Source organism: Mustela nivalis (assembly GCF_964662115.1).
Source record: "Mustela nivalis genome assembly, chromosome: Y".
NCBI classification, from domain to species: domain Eukaryota; kingdom Metazoa; phylum Chordata; class Mammalia; order Carnivora; family Mustelidae; genus Mustela; species Mustela nivalis.
The window spans coordinates 3487704-3506933 of NC_139041.1; positions in this window are offsets into that span (position 1 = coordinate 3487704).

Consider the following 19230-nt stretch of genomic DNA (forward strand, 5'->3'; position numbering starts at 1 on the left):
GTACAGAGAAACTCCCACCATCCTAAAATGCCCGACATTCACTCAGAGCTCCCTTGTTCATTCTCCTGTTCTTTGACTTCTTGGATCTCCTCACCAACTCGCAGCATCCGCTGTCTGTCATTCTGTACTAACCCCTTTGTTGACACATTATGCATCCTATCGGGGCTCCTAGGAACATGCCCATCTTCCGCAAGAGGCACTGTTTTCTTATCGCATGTAACCATTTGAGGGATGGTCATGAGAGGGTGAAGGCAGGCTTGTGCTGCCACATCTCTATGCAGTACCACAGAGGGTAGCCTATCCACCCTGAGGGAATGCTCAAGGTTCCTCCACATTCGAAACCTCTTCAATGCGTTCTTTTCTACATACATTTTATTCTCCTGTAACGGGCACAGAAGTCTTTCAGATGGCTTCACTTGGACTACACGTCTCTTCCAACATGCTCTCCGTTGTCTCCTGTGGATTCCAAGTACATGAGTGAATCCTGGACCTAAGGTTCTAGGGTGTGGAGGCTGCCTTGGATGCATGGTCATTTTGGAAGATTGGGACGCCTTGTTGGCACCGTATCTGGAGATGCTCCAAGTCTCGTTCCTCGCCTTGGAAGACTACAGACATGTCTTTGACATGGTTGCGGGTGTTCACTTTGAGCTTTCATTGAGTGGCCCTGTTGGAATGAGGGATGCTTGCCTTTCTCCAGAGTCCAGAGGGCTGGTGCTGAAAATCACGAGCAAACTCTAGGAAATGAGCCATGAGGAAGGTGACACTGACTCGTGTTCCAAACTGCCTTGGTGAGAGACCCAGGCGGCTGCAGTGGTTTGGGACGGCTTTTGGTCCTCTTGCCCACCCATGACTACTATAAAAAAGTGTACTTATCAGGCAAGGGTTGATGAGGAGTGGTTGCTATGAACTCAAAGCTTTGTAACATTACAGATGCTGGATTCACTGAAGCAGTTGTCCCACTCCCATGAACTTGGTGTCCTATGGCTTTAGGTAGGATGCCCCGGGAAGGACAGAACAACAGCCCTCTGAGCCCGAACAAGAACTCAGGTTGTCTGGTGGGATAATGTCCCACTTCCCCTTTCTAGAGACAAAGAGGAAAGAAAATGGCATTTAGTATACCTTCATTTAGGCCACCATTTCCGCAGAGACGTTAAACTGTCCAAGTTCCACTACTATTTCTAGAGATCTCAAGAAACAGTGAGGACTCGCGGGTATGAGCAGCACTCCATGGGGTTTGCCATCCTGTGGGTGAGAGCATCCTTTTTCAGCGTCTTTTGCCTATGGGTCAGTGATGACTAAGGGACGGAAATTCCCTTTTCTAGGGAAAAGGTGAGGGCATCGATATATGGTGCATTCTTTGGCCTCATCTCCTAGTGCTCTGAAACACACTGCTAAGGGATTAGGCCTCTGTCTACCTGGCTTTCACTTAAAGTGCTTTGCAAAGTCTGCAAGGAGGGTGACATTCTGCTCAGAGCTAACATTTATGGAAGAAGCCTGGACCGCACCCGTTTTCATCATTAGTTAACTGTACTTGTTGTTGTAACGTGTATAGACATGTTGACCAAGTCTGTTTAGTCAGAAGAAAAGGGATGGCCTATACCGATGGCTTGCTAGGCCCATTCGAACAGACCTTTGGAGTGAGCCACAATGCCCTTGCAAGGACTAGTGTATCAGGAAGTTTGAGTCCATTTCAGTACCACAGTACTCCTCATCCATCGAAGTGAATAAACTCCTCGACCTTTCCTTGACATGAATGTTCCATACCTGGCTAATGGGAAATGGAAAAGGCAAGCAGACGAAGGGAAATATCATATGGCTTCCCACAATATGTGCCTCGGGAGGAATACCTTGGCCCTTAGTAATGGAAGGGAATACTGAAGGGCAGAATTCAGAGAAGTAGACCTGCCAGGAGTGACTCAGAACTCTGAGAACCAAGTTGAGGGTTACAGAAAAGAGAACTGCTTAAGGGGTGTTCAGGAGCTGTGGGATATATTAGAGGGAGAACTAGGACATATATGTAACTAGCATCCGTGAATACTCTGTCAGAAATAGATGATTGAATAGGCAGGCTTTCTCAACAGAACAGCAACAACAACAAAAATTCAGAGGAAATCATTCTGGCCCTCTCAAAACCAAAGTAAGTCACAGGGAGAAAAGGAAAGAATTATATTGTTTATTATATTTCCTTATTGAAATGACATGGGATTGCTTTACTAAAATGTCCTTATCTGAATTGGGTCCACTCCTACAAAGTGTTTGTATTGACAGAAGACTTTAGTCCTTAATACTGAATGAATTTTTGATAGGTAGTACCTCACTTTCTCATTTCGGTTGGATTCTCACTTGGATTCTATTTGCCTTTCCCCTGTATGGTATTTTCTTTGGATTTGCTTCATTAGTACAATTCCTCCCTTCCTACCCACCGTTTGCATGTCTTATCCTTTTGTGTGTTCGTGTGTGAGCATTGCATGTGTTAATGTGTGTGTGGTCTGTGTGTGTTTCACATAACACTTATTATTAAAATACGAGTGATTATAATTTAGTCTCTTATGTGTAGCAATTCAATTTGACATGCCTTGAAAACTCACATTCCATCAGTTTCAGGAAAATCTCCTGCAAGGAATGTCATCTCTTGTCCTCTTCGAGAAACAAGTATTCTCACAAACTGCCTTCAAACAAACACCACCATTTTAGTTCTGCATAAGAGTCGTACTGTCTGTCCCAATACACTTGCTTCTTCATATGTTTCTTGACTGTCATGAGGGAGTGAAATCATCTCTTTGTTGTCTTCCTGAGAATGATAGATGTGATGAAGCCCAATGCTCTCCGCAACACTGCCACATGAGACAAGTGGAAGAATTCATTCTTGCTTTTGTCTCAGTACGAATTTGCGGTGACATGGATGAAAGTGTGATGGTAGTAGTGTCTAATAACTTCATGCTTGTCTTCAGCCATGAAGGCAACAGGAAGATGACCACAACAACTGCAATGGGGTGGAAATTGACTTGCAGCCTACAAGGTAAACTCCACAGTGAAAGAGAAAGGAAGTTGCAGAGATGATGGAAGAAGGTTGGAGAAATTGGCTCAGGGGATATTTGGTTGTTTCGTGGATTGGAGGCCCGTGAGACCATACAGAGGACAAAGAAAGGCACAGGAGGCAGGGCACACTGTGAACCCAAAAGGAACATGTTTCCCAGTGCTGTTGCCTATGAAACTTAGAGGGTCAAAAGGGTATGAGTTCTTGACAACACAAGTCTTGAGGGCTGGAGTTTTCAGATTAGCAGGATTGGCAGACATTGAATCTAAAGAACACGTCTTTTTCCTGCATAGGACACCAACCAGAAACCAGGTGCAGACAGCCTAGAGACAATGATCAGAGACAATACCAGGAGATGCAGTGGGAAGATGGTGAGTCCTGGGAGTGCATCCGTGAAAGGCAGTGTTCGTGGAGGTCTCATGTGGACATCATAAATTTTGTGCTCTCGCACCAGCAGCATCAAGACAGAGTTACTGGCCAAGACAGGTAGGTGAGGACATAGTCTACCTACCCTGGAACACGAAATCCCAACCGTGGAAGACTTGGAGGCCTGCATTCCTCAGTCCAAGTTGCTTAGTCCAAGGAGTACAGACTCTCTTACAGGGGACGAGAAGAAAACATTGACCACATGTTCTTCTCTGAACACAGCATTCTGCAGTCCTGCATTCTGTTGAGGTGATGATTCCAGGGACTTGGCATTGACTCTTGTCTCAGGTTCTCTGCTCAGGGGCAAGTAAGCATCTCCCTCTCTAGCCCCACCCCCTGATTCGGATCTTTCTGCCTCTCTGTCCAATGTGCCTGCGATCGTTGGACAAGATAACAAAGACAAAAGCAGTGCACAATAATTGACTGGGGCCTGAAGATAATTTATTGAATTTGGACCCAAGTTTCTATTGAGGGCAGCCAGGTACAGAGAAAATCCCACTTCCTAAAATGCCCGACCATCGCTCGGAGCTCCCTCGTTCATTCTCTTGTTCTTTGTCTTCCTGGATCTCCTCACCAACCTGCAGCATCCACTGTCTGTCACGCTGTACTGAACCGTTGTGGATACATTGTGCATCCTCTAGGGGCTCCATTGGAACATGCCTATCTTACACAAGAGGCACTGTTTGCTTATCACATGAAACCATTTGGAGGATGGTAATGAGAGGGTGAAGATAGGCTTGTGCTGCCACATCTCAATGCAGATCCACAGAGGGTAGCTGCTCCACCCTGAGAAATTGATCCAGGTTCTCCCACATTCGAATCCTCTTCAATTGTCCTATAGACATACAAGTTGTCTTTCAGAAATGGGCACGAAAGAGTTTCAGATGGCTTCACTTGGGCTATGGGTCTCTTCCAACATACTCTCCGTTGGCTCCTGTGGACTCCAAGTATATGAGTCCATCCTGGACCTAAGGTTCTAGGGTGTAGAGTCTTCCTTGGATGCATGGTCATTTTGAAGATTGGGAGGCCTTGTTGGCACCATTTCTGGAGACTCTTGAGGTACTCGTGTCCTCACTGTGGAAGACTCTAGACATGTCTTTGGCACGGTTGCGGGGGTTCATTTTGAGTTTTCCTTGTGTGTCCCTTTTCCTGTTCAGGAGCTCCGAGATTGGGTGGGAGGGCCTCATTCTTGCACATGGCTAGGATTTCCTCCCTTGTGGCTATGCTTCTGGTCTGATTGTTTCTTGGCCTGTCGTGGCTAAGATGGAATGAGGGATGCTTGCTTTCTCTGGAGTCCAAAGGGCTGGTGCTGACACTCATGACTGAACACTACGAATTGGGCTATGGAGAAGGTGACACTGACTCGGTTCTCAAAATGCCTTGGTGAGATACTCAGGCAGCTCCAGAAGTTTGGGACGGCTTGGGGTTTTCTTGTACTACCCATGACTACTCTAGCCAGTGTAGTGATTATGCTTGGGTTGATGAGGAGTTGTTGCTATGACCTCAATGCTTTGTGACATCACAGATGCTGGCTTCACTGAAGCAGCTGTCCCTCTCCCATAACCTTGGTGTCTTATGGCTTTAGGTGGGAAGCCCCAAGAAAGTCAGAACAAAAGTCCTCTGAACCTGATCAAGAAATCAGGTTGTCCTAAAGTGTTATGTCCCACTTCCTCTTTCTAGAGAGAAAGAGGAAAGAAAATGACATTCAGTATACCTTCATTTAGGTGAACATATTCCCGGAGATGGCAAGGTGTCCTATTTCCACTACAATTTCTAGAGATCTAAAAAAACAGTGAGGCCTCGGGGGTATGAGCAGCTTTCCGTGGGGTTTGTCATCCTGTGGGTGATCGTCCTTTCTCAGTGTCTTTTTCCTTTGTTAGGTGATGACTAAGGGACGGAAAGTCCCTTTTCGAGTAAAAAAATGAGGGCATGGATATATGGTGCCATCTGTGGCCTGTCTGCTAGTGTTCTGTAACACGCGGCTAAGGGATTAGGCCTCTGTCTACCTGGCTTTCACTTAAAAACCTTTGCAAAGTCTTCGAGGAGAGTGATATTCTGCATCAGAGCTAACACTTAAGGAAGAGGCCTGGACCGCACCCATTGTCATCATTATTTAACTGTACTTGTTGTGTTAACGGGTATAGAAATGTTGACCAAGTCTCTTTAGTCAAAAGGAATGGGATGGCCTATACTGATGACTTGGAAGGCCCATTCGAGCAGATCTTTGGAGTGAGCCACAATGCCCTAGCAAGGTCTAGTGGATCAGGAAGTTTGGGTCCATTTCGGCACCACAGGATTCCTAAGCAGTTGAAGTGAATGAACCCCTGGAACATGCCTTGACATGAATGTCCCATTCCCTGCTGTTGGGAAATGGAAAAGGCAAGCAGACAAAGGGAAATATCATATGGCTTCCGACAATATGTTCCTCTGTAGGAATACCTTGGCCCTTAGTAAAGGAAGGGGAAACTGAAGGGGAAGAAGTCAGCAATGGAGAACCACCAGGAGTGACTCAGGTATTTGAGAACCAAGCTGAGGGTTACAGAAATGAGAACTGCCTAATGGTGTTCAGGACTTGTGGCATATATTAGGAGGAGCACTAGGACGTACATTCAACTATAGCATCCATGAATACTCTGTCAAAAACGGATGATAGATGATAGGAAGGCATTCTCAACAGAACAGCAACAACAACAACATAAATTCAGAGGAAAACAATCTGGCCCTCTCAAAACCAAAGGTATTCACTGGGAGAAAAGGAAAGAATGATATTTTTTATTATCTTTTTTTATTGAAATGACATGGAATTGGTTTCCTAAAATGTCCTTCTCTGAATTGGGTTTTTATCCTTTTGAATTAGAATCTACCTGCCTCTTCCATCTCTGGAATCTTTCAGAGGACATAAAAACGCCTTCGCTAAATACCTAGAAGAGTGGCCCAGGAGAATGCCTTGGACCTGGCCTTCTGTGTGTTGGCAGGTGTTGGATTACTGCTTCAAACGCTTTAGTCAATGCTAGAGAGCTGAGTATTTGTACGTTTCCTGACATAATCTTGGGAGTTTCTATGTTTCTGGGAATTTATCCTTTTCTCTCAGTTCTGGGATTGCTAGCATAAATGTGTGGATGTGCCTCTTAGGTTATTCTTTTTTCCTTTGACATGTTGTCATGTGGTTCCATACTGTCAGTTTTGTGCTTCTCTCCCTGTTTTTTTTCCAGTAATGACTTCTGCAGTTTGTTTGTGTTTTCAAAACTGAAGTGTGAGATCTGATTTTTTCCTATTGGTTTGTTTGTATTTCCTTAATTTGATAATCACATGTATGATTTCTATTTTTCTGTTAACTCTGGTGTTCGGTTTTTCTTCATTCGGTTGCTTCAAACGTCCAGTTAGGTGGCTTTCTTTATCGGTGTTTTTAAATTTTGGAAATACATGCATTTAACCCCATATGGTTTCCCCATAAAATGTTTTGGCATCATCCTCTAAGTTTCTTGACATTCCTTTGTTCATGGCTCTTTCTGCTTTTCCTTTCGATTTTCTCTCTTGCATTCATTGCTAGTTCATGAGTGTGTTGTGTTTTCCAAATTTTAGTGTCTGGCTATATTTCCAATTTGAAAGTGATATCTTCCTGTTTTCATACCTTCGTGATCATAAGTGCACAGGATAGGTTTTGATTTCTCTTCCATGAATTACGACTGGATTTGACTTCGAGCTCATGTCCAGCGATAGACAAAGATAGGTCTGACGCTGGGAAGAACATATCTTACTGTCCTCAGAGACGCAATATTACTCATGGATCCCCAAAGTTCCAGTGGTCTCAAGAGCCCTTGTGGACGTCTTTTCTTCCTTAGCTCCTTCCCATTCAGATGATCTGTTCTATGCTTAACGTCGATATCAGAGTTCCCAACAGTTTTGGATAAAATTCGCCATCTTCCTTCCTGTGTGTTCATAGGCTTCCAACGTTTAGATACACCATTGTTCTTGGTGTATATGTTGGCAATTCTTCCAGGTTTTGTTGTTTTGATGCTCCATCAAGACAAAACACCTTCTGCTAATCTTTTGTCTCTCAAAGGCATAAAATCATTCTCATTGATTTAGGCACAAACACTTTGGCCATGTTCTCCTTGGCACGACCATATCCTGGGTCTTCCCAATTTCTTTTCCTGAAAGCTTTGCATATCTTTATAGTCGAAGGAAATCCTATGGTCAACAGAAGGTCGAGCTTGTTTAATATTTGTTGTTTTCTTATGGATCTTTTCTACCATTTTTTGGGGGGGGGATTTCAAACACTGCTACAAACTGTTGTATTGAAGGGAGACTTTAGTCCTGAATACTGAAGGAATTATTGATAGGTAATAATTCACTTTCTCATTTCTGTTGGCTTATCATTGGATTCTATTTGCCTTTCCCCTTAATTTCATTTTCTTTGGGGTTTCTTCATTGGTACGATTCCTCTCTTCCTCCCCATCTATGGCATGTCTTATCCTTCTGTGTATTCATGTTTGTGTGCATGTGAATGTGTTAATGTGTGTGTGGTCTGTGTGTGTTTCACATAACACTTATGATTAAATTTCGAGGGATAGGAATTCAGTCTCTTATGGGTAGCAATTAAAATTGACATACCTTGAAAACTCACTTTCCATCAGTTTCAGGAAAATCTTCTGTGAGGAATTTCATCTCTTGTCCTCTTCGAGAAACAGGTGTTCTCACAAAACTGTCTTTAAACTAACACCACCATTTGAGTTCCTCATTAGAGTCGTCCTGTTTGTCCCAATACCCTTGCTTTTTCGTATGTTTCTTGAATGTCATGAGGGACTGAAATCGTCTGTTTGTTTTCTTTCTGAGAATGATAGATGTGACGAAGCCCAATGCTCTCCGCAACACTGCCATATGAGACAAGTGGAAGAATTCATTCTTGCTTATGTCTCAGTACGAATTTGCAGTAATATGGAGGACACTGAGATGGTAGTAGTGTCTAATAACCTCGTGCTTGTCTTCAGCCATGAAGGCAACAGGAAGATGACCACAACAACTGGAATGGGGTCGATTTTTACCTGAAGCCTACAAGGTAAACTCCACAGCGAAAGAGAACGGAAGTTGCAGAGATCATGGGAGAAGGTAAGAGACATAGCTCAGGGGTGATTTGGTTGGTTTGTGGATCAGAGAGCCGTGAGCCCATACAGAGGGTAAAGGCACAGGAGAGCAGGGCACATTGAGAACCCAGAAGGACCCTGTCTCCCAGTGCCCTTTGCTGTGATACGCAGAGGGTCTGAAGGGCATGAATTCCTGACAACACAAGTCTTGAGGACGGGAGTTTCAACTCAGTGGCTTGGCAGACATCGAATCGAAATAACACCGTCATTTTCCCTCATAGGACAACAACAATTAAGCAGGTGCAGGAGCCTGAAAACAATGAATAGAGACAATATCAGGAGACGCAGTGGGAAGATGGTGAGTCCTGGGAGTGCATCTGTGAAAGGCAGTGTTTGTGGGGATGTCTCACGGGTACATAAAAATTTGGGGCTATCACACTAGCAGCATCAAGACCGAGCTACTGGCCAAGAGAGGTAGTTGATGACATTGGATGCCTACCCTGCCAACACGAAATCCCAACCGTGGAACACTTGGAGGACTGCTTTCCTCAGTCCAAGATGCTTTGTCTAGGAGAAAAGATACTCCCATAGGGGACGAGAAGAAAGCATTGACCACATGTTCTCTCTGAACACAGCATTCTGCAGCCCTGCATTCTGTTGAGTTGATTCCAGGGTCTTGGCATTATCTGTAGGTTCTCTGATCAGGGGCAAGTAAGATTCTCCTTCTCCAGCCCCACCCCCGGATTGGGATCTCTCTGCCACTCTGTCCGATACGTGCATGTGCACCGTTGGACAAGATAACAAAGACAAAACCAGTGCACAATAATTGACTGGGGCCAGAGGATGTTTTATTGAATTTGGACCTAGGTTCCTAAGACAGGTAACCAGGTACAGAGTTCTTCCCACAACCCTAAAATGCCCGACCTTCACTCGGATTTCCCTTGTTCATTCTACTGTTCTATGTTCCTGGATCTCCTAAATAACCTGCAGCATCCACTGTCGTGCTGTACTGACCCCTTGTTGACACACTGTGAATCCTCTCGGGCTCCATTGGAAAGTGCCCATCTTCCGCCAGATGCACTGTTTGCTTGTCGCATGAAACCATGTGGGAATTGTCATGAGAGTGTGAAGGCAGGCTTGTGCTGCCACATCTCCATGCAGTTCCACAGAGGGTAGCTGCTCCACCCTGAGGGAGTGCTCCAGGTTCTTCACATTCGAAACCTCTTCAATTGTCTTTTTGGACATACAGGTTGTCTTCCTGAAATGGGCACGAAAGTCTTTCAGATGGCTTCACTTGGGCTATGGGTCTCTTCCAACAGGCTCTCCGTTGGCTCCTGTGCATTCCAAGAACATGAGTTCGTCCTGGACCTAAGGTTCTAGGGTGTAGAGTCTGCCTTGGATGCATGGTCATTTTGGAAGATTGGGAATCCTTACTGGCACCATTTCTGGAGACGCTTGAGGTACTTTTGTCCTCGCTGTGGAAGACTCCAGACATGTCTTTGGCACAGTTGTGGGGGTTAACTTTGAGCTTTCCTTGGGTATCCGTTTTCCTCTTCAGAGCTCCGTGATTGGGTGGGAGGGCCTCACCCTTGCTCAGGGCTCGGATTTCCTCTTCTGGGCCTATGCTTTCGGTCTGATTGTTCCTTGGCCTGTCGTGGCTAAGATGTAATGAGGGATTCGTGCCTTTCTCCGAATTCCAGAAAGCTGGTGCTGACAGTCACGGCCAAACACTACAAATTGGGCCTTGGAGAAGGTGGCACTGACTCACTTCGCAAAATGCCTTGGTGAGAGACCCAGGCAGCTCCAGCGATTTGAGACAGCTTGGGGTCTTCTTGGCCCACCGATGATTACTCCAGCCAAGTGTAGTGATCAGGCGTGGGTTGATGAGTAGTGGTTGCTATGACCTCAAAGCTTTGTGACATCACAGATGCTGGCTTCACTGATGCAGCTGTCCCTTTACGATGATATTAGTGTTTTATGGCTTTAGTTAGGAAGCCCATGAAGGACATAACAAGAGCCTTCTGAGCCTGGTCAAGAACTCAGCTTGTCTTGTGGGTGTATGTCCCACTTCCCCTTTCTAGACACAAAGAAGAAAGAAAATGGCATTCAGTATACCTGCCTTTAGGCCAACGTATCCCTGAGACTGCAAGGTCACTTATTTCCACTACAATTTCTAGAGATCTCAAGAAACAGTGAGGCCTCGCGAGAATGAGCAGCTCACCATGGGGATTGTCATCCTGTAGGTGTAAGCGTTCTTTGTCACCTTCTTTGCCTATGGGTCAGTGTTGACTAAGGGACGGAAAATCCCTTTTCAAGGAGAAAGGTGATGGCATCGATATATGGTGCTGTCTGTGGCCTCATCTCCTAGTGTCTGAAACACGCAGCTAAGGGATTAGGCCTCTGTCTACCTGGCTTTTCCTGAAACATATTTGCAAATCTTCGAGGAGAGTGACATTCTGCATCAGAGCTAACTCTTAAGGAAGAGGCCTGGACCGCACCCATCATTATCATTAGTTAACTGTACTTGTTGTGGTAAAGGGTATAGACATGTTGACCAAGTCTGTTTAGTCAGAAGGAATGGGACGGCCTATACCGACGGCTTGCAAGGCCCATTCGAGCAGACCTTTGGAGTGAGCCGCAATGCCCTTGCAAGAACTAGTGGATCAGAAAGTTTGGGTCCATTTCGGCACCACAGTATAACTCAACCGCCTAAGTGTATGAACCCCTGGACCTTGCAATGATATGAAGACTCCATGCCTGGCTGATGGGAAATGGAAAAGGCAAGCAGATAAAGGGAAATATCATATGGCTTCCCAATATGTGCATTTCCAATTTGAAAGTGATATCTTCCTGTTTTCATACCTTTGTGATCATAAGTGCACAGGATAGGTTTTGACTTCTCTTCCATGAATTACCACTGGATTTGGATTCGACCACATGACCTGGGATAGAAAAGGTTAGGTCTGTCGTGGGAAGAACATATCTTATTGTCCTCAGAGACACAATCTCACTCATTGATCCTCAAAATTCAGGTTGTCTTGAGAGCGCATGTGGACTTCTTTTATTCCTTATCTCCTTCCAATCCAGATGTTCTGTCCTGTGCTTATCGTGGATATCATATTTCCCAACAGTATTGGATTAAAGTCACCATCTCTCTTCCTGTCTGTTCATAGGCTTCCAACGTTTAGATACACACTTGTTCGTGGTGTATATGTTGGCAATTCTTCCAGGTTTCTGTTATTATGATGCTCCATCAAGACAAAACACCTTCTGCTAATCTTTTTTCTCTCAAAGGCATTAAATCACTCTCGCTGACTTAGGTACAAACACTTTGGCTCTCTTCTCCTTGGCAAGAGAATAACCTACGTCTTCTCAATTTCTTCACTTGCAAGCTATGAGTATCTTTATAGTCGAAGAAAATCTCCTATGGGCAACAGAAGGTCGAGCTATTTTAATATATGTGTTTTCTTGTGGATCTTTTCTACCTTTTTTGTTTGTTTGTTTGTTTGTTTTGTTTTGTTTTGGTATTCAACCACTCCTACCAACTGTTTGTATTGACGAGAGACTTTAGTCCTGAATACCGAATGAATTATTGATAGGTAATAGTTCACTTTCTTATTTCAGTTTCCTTCTCATTTGGATTCTATTATCCTTTCCCCTTTATGGTATTTTCTTTGCTGTTGCTTCATTAGTATGATTCCTTGCCTCCTCCCAATCTTTTGCATGTCTTATGTTTTTGTGTGTTCTTGTGTGTGCATGTGCATGTTTTAATGTGTGTTGGTCTGTGTATGTTTCACTTAACAGTTATTATTAAAATATTAGAGGTAGGAATTCGGTCTCTTATGGGTAGCAATTCAATTTGATATGCTTTGAAAACTCACATTCTATCTGTTTCAGGAAAATATTCTGCAAGGAATGTCATCTCTTGTCCTCTTCGAGAAACACGTGTTCTCACAAAACTGCCTTCAAACAAACAACAGCATTTGAGTCCTCATTAGAGTCGTACCGTTCGTCCCAATACCCTTGCTTTTTCATATGTTTCAGGATTGTCATGAGGGAGTGAAATCTCTGTTTGTTGTCTTTCTGAGAATGATAGATGTGACGAAGCACAGTGCTCTCCGCAACACTGCCATATGAGACAAGTGGAATAATTCATTCTTGCTTATGTCTCAGTACGAATTTGCGGTAACATGGAAGATAGTGAAATGGTAGTAGTGTCTAATAACTTTATGCTTGTATTCTGCCATGAAGGAAACAAGAAGGTAATGGGTATAGACATGTGGACCAAGTCTCTTTAGTCAGAAGGAAAGGGACGGCCTATAACGACGGCTTGCAAGGCCCATTCGAGCAGACCATTGGAGTGAGCCACAATGCCCTTGCAAGGACTAGTAGATCAGGAAGTTTGGGTCCATTTCAGCACCACAGTATTCCTCTGCCATCGAAGTGAATGAACCCCTGGACCTTGCCTTGACATGAATGTCCCATGCCCTGTGTTGGGAAATGGAAAAGGCAAGCAGACAAAGGGAAATATCATATGGCTTCCCACAATATGTACCTCAGGAGGAATACCTTGGCCCTAGTAAAGGAAGGGAATAATGAAGGGCAAGATGTCAGAGAAGGAGACACACCAGGAGTGACTCAGGATTCTGAGAATTGAGCTGAGGGTTACCGAAAAGAGAACTGCTTAATGGGTGGTCAGGAGTTGTCGCATATATTAGGAGGAGCACCAGTACGTCCATGCAACTAAAGCATCCGTTAATACTCTGTCAAAAACGGATGAGGATGATAGGCAGTCTTTCTCAACAGAACAGCAACAACAACAACATCAATTCAGAGAAAGCAATGAGGCCCTCTCAAAACCAAAGGAAGTCACAGCGAGAACAGGAAAGAATTAGATTGTTTATTATATTTCCTTATGAAATGACATGGGTGGGTTTCCTAAAATGTCCTTCTTTGAATTGGCTCTTTATCTTTGTGAATTAGAGTTTACCCGCCTCTTCCATCTCTGGATTTGATAAGAGGACATGACAATGTCTTCACTAAATACCTAGAAGAGTGGCCCAAGCAAATGACTTAACCTGGCCTTCTGTGTGTTGGCAGGGGTTGTATTACTGCTTCAAATGCTTCCGTCTCTACTAGAGAGCTGAGATTTTGTAGGTTTCCTGACCTAATCTTGGAAGTTTCTATGTGTCTGGGAATTTATCCTTTTCTCTCAGTTCTTGGATTTGCTACCATAAATGTATGGATATACCTTTTCGGTTATTCTTTTTTCCTTGCTACCAGTTGTCACGTGGTTTCATACTTGCAGCTGTGTGCTTGTCTCCCTGTTTTATCCCAGTAATGGCTTCTGCGGTTTGTTCATGTTGTCAAAACTCAAGTGTGAGATCTCCTGAATTTTTTCCTTTTGGTTTGTTTGTATTTCCTTCATTTTGATAATCACATGTCTGATTTCAATTTCTCTGTTAACTTTGGAGTTTGGCTTTTCTTCATCTTGTTCCTTCAGTCGTCCTTTAAGGTGGCTTTCTTTTTCGGTGTTTTTAAATTTTCGAAATGCATGCATTTAATCCCATATCATTTCCCCAGAAAATGTTTCGACATCCTCCTTTACGTTTCTTAGAATTCCTTCGTTCATGGCTCTTTCGGCCTTTCCTTTGGATTTTCTTTCTTGCATTCATTGTAGTTCATGAGTGTGTTGTGTTTTCCACTTTTAGAGTCTGGCTGTATTTCCAATTTGAAGTGATATCTTCCTGTTTTCATACCTTCGTGATCATAAGTGCACTGTATAGCTTTTGACTTCTCTTCCATGAATTACAACTGGATTTGGACTCGAGCTCATGACCTGCGATAGACAAAGTTATGTCTGCTGCTGGGAAGAGCATATCTTATTGTCCTCAGAAACGCAATCTTACTCATGGATCCCCAAAGTTCAGGTGGTCTCGAATGCCCATGTGGACGTCTGTTATTCCTTAGCACCTTCCCATCCAGATGATCTGTCCTGTGCTTAACGTCGATATCAGAGTTCCCAACAGTATTGGATAAAAGTCGCCATCTCCGTTCCAGTGTGTTAATAGGCTTCAAACGTTTAGATACACCCTTGTTTGTGGTGTATATGTTGGCAATTCTTCCAGGTTTCTGTTGTTTTGATGCTCCATCAAGACAAAACACGTTCCGCTTAGCTTAGCTTTTGTCTCTCCAAGGCATAAAATCACTCTCAATGACTTAGACACAAACACTTTGGCTCTCTTCTCCTTGGGAATAGCATAACCTACGTTTTCCCGATTTCTTCACTTGCAAGCTATGAGTATCTTTATAGTCAAAGGAAATCTCCTATGGGCAACAGAAGGACGAGCTTGTTTAATATTTGCTTTTTTGTTATGAATGTTTTCTATTTTTGTTTTGTTTTGTTTTGGAATTTCAACCACTCCTACCAACTGTTTGTAATAACGGGAGACTTTAGTCCTGAGTACTGAATGTATTATTGATAGGTAATAGTTCACTTTCTCATTTCGGTTGGCTTCTCACTTGGATTCTATTTGCCTTTCACCTATATGGTGTTTTCTTGGGGTTGCTTCATTGGTACGATTCCTCGCTTTCTCCCCATCTTTTGCATGTCTTATCTTTGTGTGTTTCATGTGTGTGTGCATGTGTTAATGTGGTGTGGTGTGTGTGTGTTTCACATCACAATTATTATGAAAATACGAGAGAATGGAATTCGGTCTCTTGTGGGTAGCAATTAAATTAGACATGCCTTGAAAACTCACATTCCATCAGTTTCATGAAATCTCCTGCAAGGAATGTCATCTCTTGTCCTCTTCAAGAAACCCGTGTTCTCACAAAACGGCCTTCCACCAACACCACCATTTGAATTCCTCATTAGAGTCATACTGTTTGTCCCAATACCCTTTCTTTTTCGTAGGTTTCTTGACTGTCATGGGTTAGTGAAATCGTCTGTTGTTGTCTTTCTGAGAATTATAGATGTGACAAAGCCCCATGCTCTCCGCAAGACTGCCATAAAAGACAAGTGGAAGAATTCCTTCTTGCTTATGTCTCAGTACGAATTGTGGTGACATGGAAGACAGTGAGATGGTGGTAGTGCCTAATAACCTCATGCTTCTTCAGCCATGAAGGCAACATGAAGATGACCACAACAACTGCAGTGGGGTGGAAATTGACCTGAACCCTACAAGGTAAACTCCACAGCAAAAGAGAATGGAAGTCGCAGAGATGATGGGAGAATTTGGAGACATGGCTCAGGTTAGGGGAGATTTGGTTGGTTTGTGGTTCAGAGGGCCGTGAGCCCATGCAGAGGACAAAGGCACAGGAGAGCAGGACACAGTGGGAACCCACAAGGAACCTGTTTACAATTGCCATTGGCTGTGACATGCAGAGGGTCTGGAGGGCAGGAGTTCTTGACCACACAAGTCTTTAGAGCTGGAGATATCAGATCAGTAGGCTTGTGAGACATCGACTCGAAAGAACACTATCTTTTTCCTGCTTAGAGAAGGCAGAATGATGTAACATGAAATTGAGCTTATTGAATCTCCACTGAATTGAGAGGTGACTCTTGTAGGAAAAGTAAGAGTGAGAGAAAGAAAAGAGCCCTGAACGTAGATTGGAGAAATTGGGGCTGAAAACGACCCTCATCTGGGAGCAGAGACAGAAGTCTAGAACAGGGGCACCGAGGACTGCCATCACCTTCCAAAGAAGCACAGCACCAAAAGGTATAGTGCCATTCCCCTTGGAAAATCAAGGCATGGAGGTATTCTCTTTAGGCATATAGGCATCGGAGAATAGTTTGTTCATAGTCCAGTCACTGACTTCAAGAAGAAAAGCTATACCAGCTCTCGAAGCAGGCCGGATAGCTCAAGCAACACCAGCCCTAGCCAAAATCTTTATCTCCTGCAGTTCTGAACAATGACAGAGCAGCAGTTCTTGTCTAGAACCAGGAGGTTTTCAGAAGCCAATGGTTGGGTCCCGGGTGTGTCCATCAGTTCAGAGGCGGCCTTCATATCAACTCATGATTCCTGGGTCTAGGCATTGAATCTGGTCTCAAGTAAGCTTCTCCCTCTCCAACTCCACCCCCTGGCTGGAATTTCTTTGCCTTTCTGTCCAGTACGAGCATGCACATCATTGGACAATATAACAAAACAAAACCAGTTCACAATAATTGACTGACGCCTGAGGATGTTTTATTGAATTTTGACCTAGCTTCCTATGGAGGGCAGCCAGGTACAGAGAGCCTCCCACCATCCTAAAATGCCCGATATTCGCTCAGAGCTCCTTGTTAATTCTCCTGTTCTTTGCCATCCTGGATCTCCTCACCAAACTGTAGCATCCGATGTCTGTCCTGCTGTACTGTTGACACATTGTCCATCCTCTCAGGGCTCCATTGGAACATGCCCGTCTTCAACAAGAGGCACTGTTTGCTTATCACATGAAGCCAATGGGGGATGGTCATAAGAGATGAAGGAAGGCTGGTGCTGCCACATCTCCATGCATTTTCATAAAGGTTAGCTGCTCCACCCTGAGGGGGTGCACCAGGTTCTTCCACATTCAAATCCTCTTCAATGCGTTCTTTTGCACATACAAGTTGTCTTCCTGAAACGGGCATAGAAGTCTTTCAGATGGCTCCACATGGGCTTAGGGTCTCTTCCAGCACTCTCTCCATTGGCTTCTATGGACTCCAAGTACATGAGTCCATCCTGGACCTAAGGTTCTAGGGTGTAGATTCTGCCTTGGATGCATGGTTTTTGGAAGATTGGGATGCCTTTTTGGAACGGTTTCTGGAGAAGCTCGAGGTACTCGTGTCTTCGCTGTGAAAGAATGTAGACATGCCTTTGGCACGGTTCTGTGGGTTCACTTTGATCTTTCCTTCGGTGGCCTTTGTCCTGTTCAGGAGCTCCGAATTTGGGTGTAAAGGCCTCACCCTTGCACAGGGCTCGGATTTCCTTCCCTCAGGTTTTGCTGGTGGTCTGATTGTTTCTTGGCCTGTCATGGCTAAGATGGAATGAAGGACGCTTGCCTTTATCCGGAGTCCAGAGTGTTGCTGCTGACAGTCACGACCACACATTACGAATTGGGCCATGGAGAATGTGAAACCTACTCACTTCGCACACTACCTTGGTGAGGGACCCAGGCGGCTCCAGCAGTTATGGACGGCTTGAGGTGCACTTGGAGCACCCATGAATGCTCCAGGCACATGTCGTAATCTGGCGTGGGCTGATGAGGAGTGGTTGCTATGACCTCAAAACTTTGTGACATAACAGATGCTGGCTTCACTGAAGCAGCTGTCCCTCTCCCATGACCTCGGTGTCCTATGGCTTATGTCAGAAGCCCCCCAACAAGGACAGAACAAGAGCCCTCTGAGCCTGAACAAGTACTCGGGTTGTCTTGTGGGATAATGTCCCACTTCCCCTTTCTAGAGACAAAGAGGAAAAAAATGACATTCCGTATACCTTTCTTTAGGCCAACATATCCCCGGAGACAGCAAGGTGTCCTTTTCCACTAAAATTTGTAGAGATCTCTAGAAACGGTGAGGCCTCCCAGGTTGAGCGCTCTCCATGGGGTTTGTCATCCTGTAGGTGAGAGCCTCCTTAGTCAGCCTCTTTTGCCTATGGGACAGTGATAACAAAGGGACAGAAAGACCCTTTTCGAGGTAAAAGTTGAGGGCATCGATATATGGTGCCGTCTGTGGCTTCGTCTCCTAATGTTCTGAAACACGCGGCTAAGGGATGTGTCCTCTCTCTACCCGGCTTTCACTTAAAAAACTTTGCAAAGTCTTCGAGGAGAGTGATATTCTGCATCAGAGATAACTCTTAAGGAAGAGGCCTGGACCGCACCCACCATCATCATTAGTTAACGGTACTTGTTGTGGTAACGGGTATAGATATGTTGACCAAGTCTCTTTAGTCAGAAGGAAAGGGAAGGCCTATACCAATGGCTTGCAAGGCCCATTTGAGCAGACCTTTGCAGTGAGCCACAATGCCCTTGCAAGGACTAGTGGTTCAGGAAGTTTGGGTCCATTTCGGCACCACAGTATTCCTCAGTTATCAAAGTGAATGAAACCCGGGACATTGCCTTGACATGAATGTCCCATTCCCTGCTGAGGGGAAATGGAAAAGGCAAGCAGACAAAAAAAATATCATATGTCTTCCACAATATGTGCCTCGGAAGGAATACCTTGGCCCTTAGTAAAGGAAGGGAAAACTGAAGGGGAAGAAGTCAGAGAAGGAGACCCACCAGGAGTGACTCAGGACTCTGAGAACCAAGCTGAGGGTTACAGAAAAGAGAACTGCTTAATGGGTGTTCAGGAGTTGTGGCATATATTAGGAGGAGCACTAGGACGTACATGCAACTAAAGCATCTGCGAACACTCTTTCAATAGGTTGATGGATGATAGGCAGGCTTTCCAAACAGAACAGCAACAACAACAACAAAAATTCAGAGGAAAACAATCTGGCCCTCTCAAAACCAAAGGTAGTCACAGGGAGAAAAGGATAGCATTATATTTGTTATTATCTTTCCTTATTGAAATGACATGGGATTGGTTTCCGAAAATGTCCTTCTCTGAATTAGGTCTTTATCCTTTTGAATATGAGTCTACCCACCTCTTCCATCTCTGGAATCGATGAGAGGACATGACAAGGCATTCTCTAAATACTTAGAAGAGTGGCCCAGGAAGAT